Source organism: Paramisgurnus dabryanus, chromosome 6 (assembly GCF_030506205.2).
Source record: "Paramisgurnus dabryanus chromosome 6, PD_genome_1.1, whole genome shotgun sequence".
NCBI lineage: Eukaryota > Metazoa > Chordata > Actinopteri > Cypriniformes > Cobitidae > Paramisgurnus > Paramisgurnus dabryanus.
The window spans coordinates 13,505,995-13,512,711 of NC_133342.1; positions in this window are offsets into that span (position 1 = coordinate 13,505,995).

Sequence of the window (6,717 nt, forward strand, 5' to 3'; positions counted from 1 at the left end):
ATGAGAAAAATCCTGGAATGTTTTCCTCAAAAAACATAATTTCTTCTCGACTGAACAAAGAAAGACATCAACATTTTGGATGACATGGTGGTAAGTAAATTATCTGATTTTTTTTATGAAAATGGACTATTCCTTTAAGAATGTGCCACAAAGGATGAGTACAGTTTTTTTTATTTAAACATTATTTAATGATTATTTAGCAGAGTAATAGCAGATTTTTTTTATTTATTTAAAAAAGTAATGGGACATGAACGTATGCCCTATTTGTGGTAAATGGTGAACACTGGGGGTTGAATAAATGATCATAGCAGCAGTTTCTCAGCTCTTGATGATGCCTGCTGGAAACTTCGGCATTTCCATAATCAGCCTTAAGCTGTATGAGACCTCTGGTCTATTAATCCTTATACAAACAGCCTTCCTGGTGTGTGTGAGACCGTTGTCATGACCTCCTCCAGAACCAAAGGAATCTCTCTGTCTCTACGTAAAGACAGGACATGTGTTGTTAATACTCTGCGGGTGAATAATCGAATCAGAATAAAAAACATTTCTTGAATTTTTGAAGCTTACAGAAAGCTAAAAAGTTTCAAATGACTTAGGTCCCACAATAAATGAATGCATCAAATATGTAAGGAATAATTGATGGCGGGCTGTTAAATTATTCGAAAATAATGCACACCCATGGTGGTAATGCGGCACGACCGAGGGGCAACCTTCCAATCTTTCTAATGAAACCAATATGGAGGTGATTTAAACTGCAGTTCATAGACTGGCTGCAAGTGTCCGGCTCCAAAAGGGAGTTAATTCCCATAGACCTCCATGTTTACAGCCAGGTTCAAAAAGTGTTTTTGGTCTATATAGCTAATTTTGCCCTTCGTGACAACTGTGAGGTGGTGATTTTTTTGTAACTTTTGACAGGTTAGGTGTGCGTTTATTGAAAAATAATGCATACCCATGTAACATTTCTCAAAAAATCAGAATAAAGCATTCAACAGCCATATGGTACAGTATAATACCACAATCTTGTAGCAATAGGTATAACCATTTTATTAATTGTATTAATTTGTATGTTCCAGTGGCGGCTCTTGACTGCTCTTCTGAGAGGAGCAAATTCAAAATAAGTGTTCGGAGTGTCATGTGTGTTTCTCGTGTTTTGTTGCATCATGTGAACCATGTGCATCACGTGTTTTGTCAAAATAAGTGCCTGCTGCATAAGCGTCAAAACCGTTTATGATAAAAGAGACGCTCACGTTCACAAAATACATGCAAGACACTCCCTTAACAGTAAACACTGATTACGAATGAGATTATGCGAGTATCTGGCAAACGCGAGCGCCTCTTTTATCATTAACCCTTTAGGCGCGTCTGCAGCAGGCACTTATTTTGACAAAACACGCGATGCACATAGGATCACTCGAAGCGCAGAACACATATTTTGAAATTACGAACCACACACATGACGGGCTACATACATGTTGTGACGAACTTCGCATCGTGCCCACTCGAAAAAAGAAGTCACCGGCCACCACTCTTTTATTTGTCCATTTTAGTCCTGTCTACTTTCACCCCATGACCCTGGGGTTTTAAGAGGGGGTTAGGGGTGAAGTTTCAATCATGCTTTTCTTTCGCATAATTATATTTTTGTGTGATTCAAATACTGATCCATACGAAATCCTCAAGATTTTAAACGGGTACATGAGATCTGGTGGAATAACACCTGCTACTGACCAGCAAATCATGGGTTATTGCTTATGCACACACTCTTAAAAGTAAAGGTTAAGTAAATGGTAACAAAAAGGTTATTTTATGGCATTGTTGTGAGGAACCTTTCGCACACCATTATTTTTATGAGTGCAGTACTTGCAGTTTGGCTATTTTTTTAAATGCCCATTGCCTTTAAAAGATTTTAGACCTTCGACCCATAACCTTTCCCTCTGAAATAGTGTGGAGCTGATTTAAACTTCATTTTATTTTGTATTCAATACATTATCGACATTTCATGTCTATTAATATGTAAGGTGTATAAGTTTGAGTGATTGACTCTGGCTGTGTGCACATGCTGTGGTGAGCTCCAAACAGCCCTGCATGATTAATGAGAAAGAGATGACAAAGGTAATGAGGTTTGCTTAACAGTGTCACACTCACCCACAGGCTTTTACCGGTACCACACATCTAATGGAAAGAGAGAGAGAGAGAGAGAGAGAGAGAGGGAGAGAGGGGGTTCAATGCAATTAAAATCTTTAATTTATTTCTCTATCCCACTGTCTCTCCACCACTGTCATTGAATTCTATTTAGTCAGCGAGTCTAAACTTTCGCCAGTGTTTTCTTTACATTTTTCATTTGCCTGTCTTCAAGTTCGTTTTTACAGAGTTCTCACTTGATTTATAGCTATATAGTTCACCAAAAAATATAGTTGGTTTAAATATGCTGTTTTTATACATGGAACACGATAAGGAGAATTTTTATAGTTCATGCTATCCAAAAGAATAAAAAACACTATAAAATCACCATGAAAATAATTCATAAGACTTATGTTTGGCATTTCAGCCTTTTGATATAAACTGAGATGAATTGAAGTCATTATTTACTCTCAAAGCTAATTTCTCATGCGGCTCTCAAATCTCCTTTTGTGTTCCACGGAAAAAATAACAGCTTTTGGGAATGACGTGAGGGTGAGAAAGTATTGTCAGGATTTTCAGTTTTGGATGAAGCACGCATACACACACTCTCTGTCTGCAATGTGCAGTCCAAGTAGACAGAAGTGATGAATCGGAGAAGTTAACAGAACCGCCCAATTTCTACCATGGATGTCGAGTAGGATACACTACACAAACAGCATTCGGGACACTCGCCGTTGCAGCGTTCCTCATCCACACGCCAAGTGGAGTTGGTCTTTCGATTAGTCTAAAACACTGCAGACACCACCGGGGCCAAAAAACAGTCCATTTAATTTTTTTCCCTTCTGTGATAAGTATTTATGAGATTGTGTAAGAAAACCCAGAAGTATAAATCAGGTCAGTGCAGGGGTTCCAGCAATCTTGAAATCCTCAACTTAGGAAGAGTTCAACAGATTCATCTTTATAATGCAACAAAGCCCTGGAACTTTTTCAACCGCAAAGTGTGATATAGAGAAACACTTGTGCGATTCATCAGAAACGAGAGATAGAGAAACCGAAATAGAGGGAGGGATAAATATTTGGGGGAGAGGAGGAAATGTTTGGACAAGGTGCTGAGCTTAGTGCCTTGGTTTGCATCTGCACCGCAGGACAATTCACACGGACTGCCATGCCAAACGTCCCCTGCACCGAATGCAAACACATTGCGAGTTCACCGTGGTCCAAGACCAATACCGTAGAGCTTTAACTTTTCTACAAAACTCTACGTCTTTGTCAGCTCCCAGAATCTTCAGCGAGGCCAAGGGGATTTATGGCCAAACCCGACGCAAAACGACAGCTATTCATGAGTTACGCTTAACATGGGACGAGTAATCCGCAGACTATCATCATTTAGCTCGCAGAACATCGTTCAATCAAAACATAAACACAACAATCAAACGCTCGTTCCGTTCGATGTTATCCTTGAAATTCTTTCCGAATGTCTTCCAAAAGCGAGGCGGAAAGGGAGCGAGGAAGTTTGGAAGAGACGCTGCAGTGGACTGCAGTGGTCTGGCCAGTGTCCATTTCTGACAGGGGGCAAACAGAGGGAGAGAGAGGGAAAGAATGTGAGGGCGAGCCGGGGAAAGAGAGAGTACGGGGAGGGATGCTGAGAGCCGTTCTGTTGAAACGTTCAGTGGTGGAGGGAAGCCATCTGCTGCATTACAACAACCTGCAGGAGAGAGAGAGGTGAGGGAGCTTAGCGTAGTGCCGCAGGTAATGATCTCACTCAGGTTGGACTGAAACAAATGCACGCGGCATTCTGCTACAGTGACTTCAATCTGCTACTGGACATTTATGAACAGGTGACAAAAAGGCAGCCAAAACGGTACGCACATACATCCACCAAAAACATGACTGTAGGAATACTATATGCCTTGGAGGTTCAAAAGTTATGTTTCGTTATTGAGTCCTTAAGAACAAACAGCTGGGCAATTTTTTTGGTTTTGGAATCTGTCAAGAAATCTGTTTTAATCAGGCCATCTTGATGCCCTAGGCAAAACCTTTATTGGCACCCCCAAACAAGATCATACAATGCAATATTACAAACAAAAAACAAAATCATGCGATCATTCAAGTAACTGCATTAAAGGGATAGTTCGGCCAAAAATGATATGAAACCCATGATTTACTCACCCGCAAGCTGTCCGAGTTGCATATGTCCATCGTTTTTCAGACAAACACATTTTCGGATATTTTATAAAATGTTTTAGATCTTTCAGTTGATTAAATGTAATGTTACGGGGTCCACCCATAGTCCACGACCTTCAAGTCCAAAAAAAGTGCGTCCATCCTTCACAAATTAAATCCAAACGGCTCCAGGATGATAAACAAAGGTCTTCTGAGGGTAATCTGCGCGGTGTTGTTGTAGAAATATCCATATTTAAAACTTTATTAACGAAAATAAATACCGCCGCCATCTTAGTCGCGTCCGCATTCAGGATGAGAGCTTACGCAGCCTACGGAGGCTACTCTGCTGCTGCTCTGTGACCCCGCCCTCCGAATTTGTCATACGTCACTAAGAAAAGTGCGTACACTACGCTAATACTCTCTCCTGAATACAGAGGAGTCTAAGATGGTGGCGCTATCGGAAGGTATTTATTTTCGTTCATAAAGTTTTTAAACACTGCGCGGATTACCCTCAGAAGACCTTTGTTTATCATCCTGGAGCCGTTTGGATTTAATTTGTGAAGGATGGACGCACTTTTTTTGGACTTGACGGTCGTGGACCCAGTAACATTACATTTAATCAACTGAAAGATCTAAAACATTTTCTAAAATATCCGAAAATGTGTTTGTCTGAAAAACGATGGACATATGCAACTCGGACAGCTTGGGGGTGAGTAAATCATGGGTTTAATATCATTTTTGGCCAAACTATCCCTTTAAGTTCAACAAAGCAGTTAAATAAAATGTACCATTGTTTTTGTTTGTCTATTAAAGTTTTATAAGGGAAAAATAATTGTGTGTCAATTTTTAAATTGACCTTTGAACCATTTGATCTAATGGTGTTAAGTGCTGAAAATGCAAACTTTTCATGTAATTAATGATCAGGCAGTAAGTGATCGGATGATCAGATGACAGTACTCCAGCCTAATGGTAGCCTGATGTTGTCATACTCATTTCTAGTCAGAATTTGAGTCTGATACCGCTCCGTTGGGCTGTGATTATGAGGCGTATTTCAACCTGTCTTTTTTGCAGCCTGACCTGAACTGCTAGTTATTTCGCTACCATGAGACTAATATTATGATTGCACTAAGTCTGAGTTAGGTGTACATTGACACCTACTATGTGAACAACATTTCATTCATATCACAAACTTGTGAGTTATTTACTAAGTCGTACAGTCAGACTATCTCTGTAAGTAAGATGAACTTCATCCACGGGCTTCCAAAAAGTAGCTGGCAACGACTGCTAGTTATATCCACGTTAATGCGCTGTTGATATCTCGATGGCAGAATCTTCACATCTCAATCCTTCGGCGACAACCGTCTTTGGCCCTGTCCCAAATGGCACACTCCAGACTTGTAGACCTCCTCAGAGTCCACACTTTGATGACATCATGTAGTGCAGACCTTAGGGACCCTTGACACTAATCCAAGAGGGCGCACCGGAGTCTTATTTTGGGACAGACTCAAGCGTAACGATGGAAATAGGAAGAGAAGTTGCCCATCAGTGTGAACTCCTCCCTTCCGTCGTCTGATTGGTCTGATTTCTCTTTCACAAGGACTTCTGGGTTGATAAAGTGCGTGAAGCCTGCTACAGTGCTGGCTTCGTCAATGAGCGCATCAAGGGTGCAAAGAGCGTAAAAATGACAGAGGGGACACCCTATGGACTCGTAGACTAATTTAAGGCCACGAGACCACATAAAGTGCGCCATTTGGGACAGGGCCTTAGTTTGAGACAGGGCACCCTTTGGTGACGTGGTTGATTACATTACTGTTGATCATCTGGCCATAATCGTATAAAGCCCTCCCTGACAATTTGATTGGTTCAACCAGCGTTAGTTCGAGTTGCGCCACAACGGAGCGACACCAGACCGAAATACCCGACCTGAAATGTTGTGGGCAGGGCTAAATTCGTCTGGCACCCTGTCACGATGTCTGGTTGGTGTTCCCTGGGTGGCCACTAGAGGCCTTCTCCCCACACTGTCATATTCACCTAGAACTGCATTTCCCATCATACTGTCTGTGTCATCATTGATCATTGCACTCAGCTGTTCCCACTCACCTTGTTAGTGTTTGTGTATTTAAACCCTGTCTGTTCAGTTAATGTTATGGAGTCCTTGTTTAAAGGAACAGTATGTAGGATTGTGGCCAAAACTGGTATTGCAATCACAAAACGTGTGGCTAAAACTGGTACTGCAATCACACAGCTGGTGGCCAATATACCAAACGACAACATAAACATCAGTTGAGGGCTGCAACTCCACTTTTTAAATGACAATATCCTGGCCGGACTGCTGTTGTCAGTGTTATAAGTATTTGAAATGAAAATGATTTCTTAATGTCTAGTGACATATCAGGGCCATTTAATGATTAATTGATATACATTTCTTACATACTG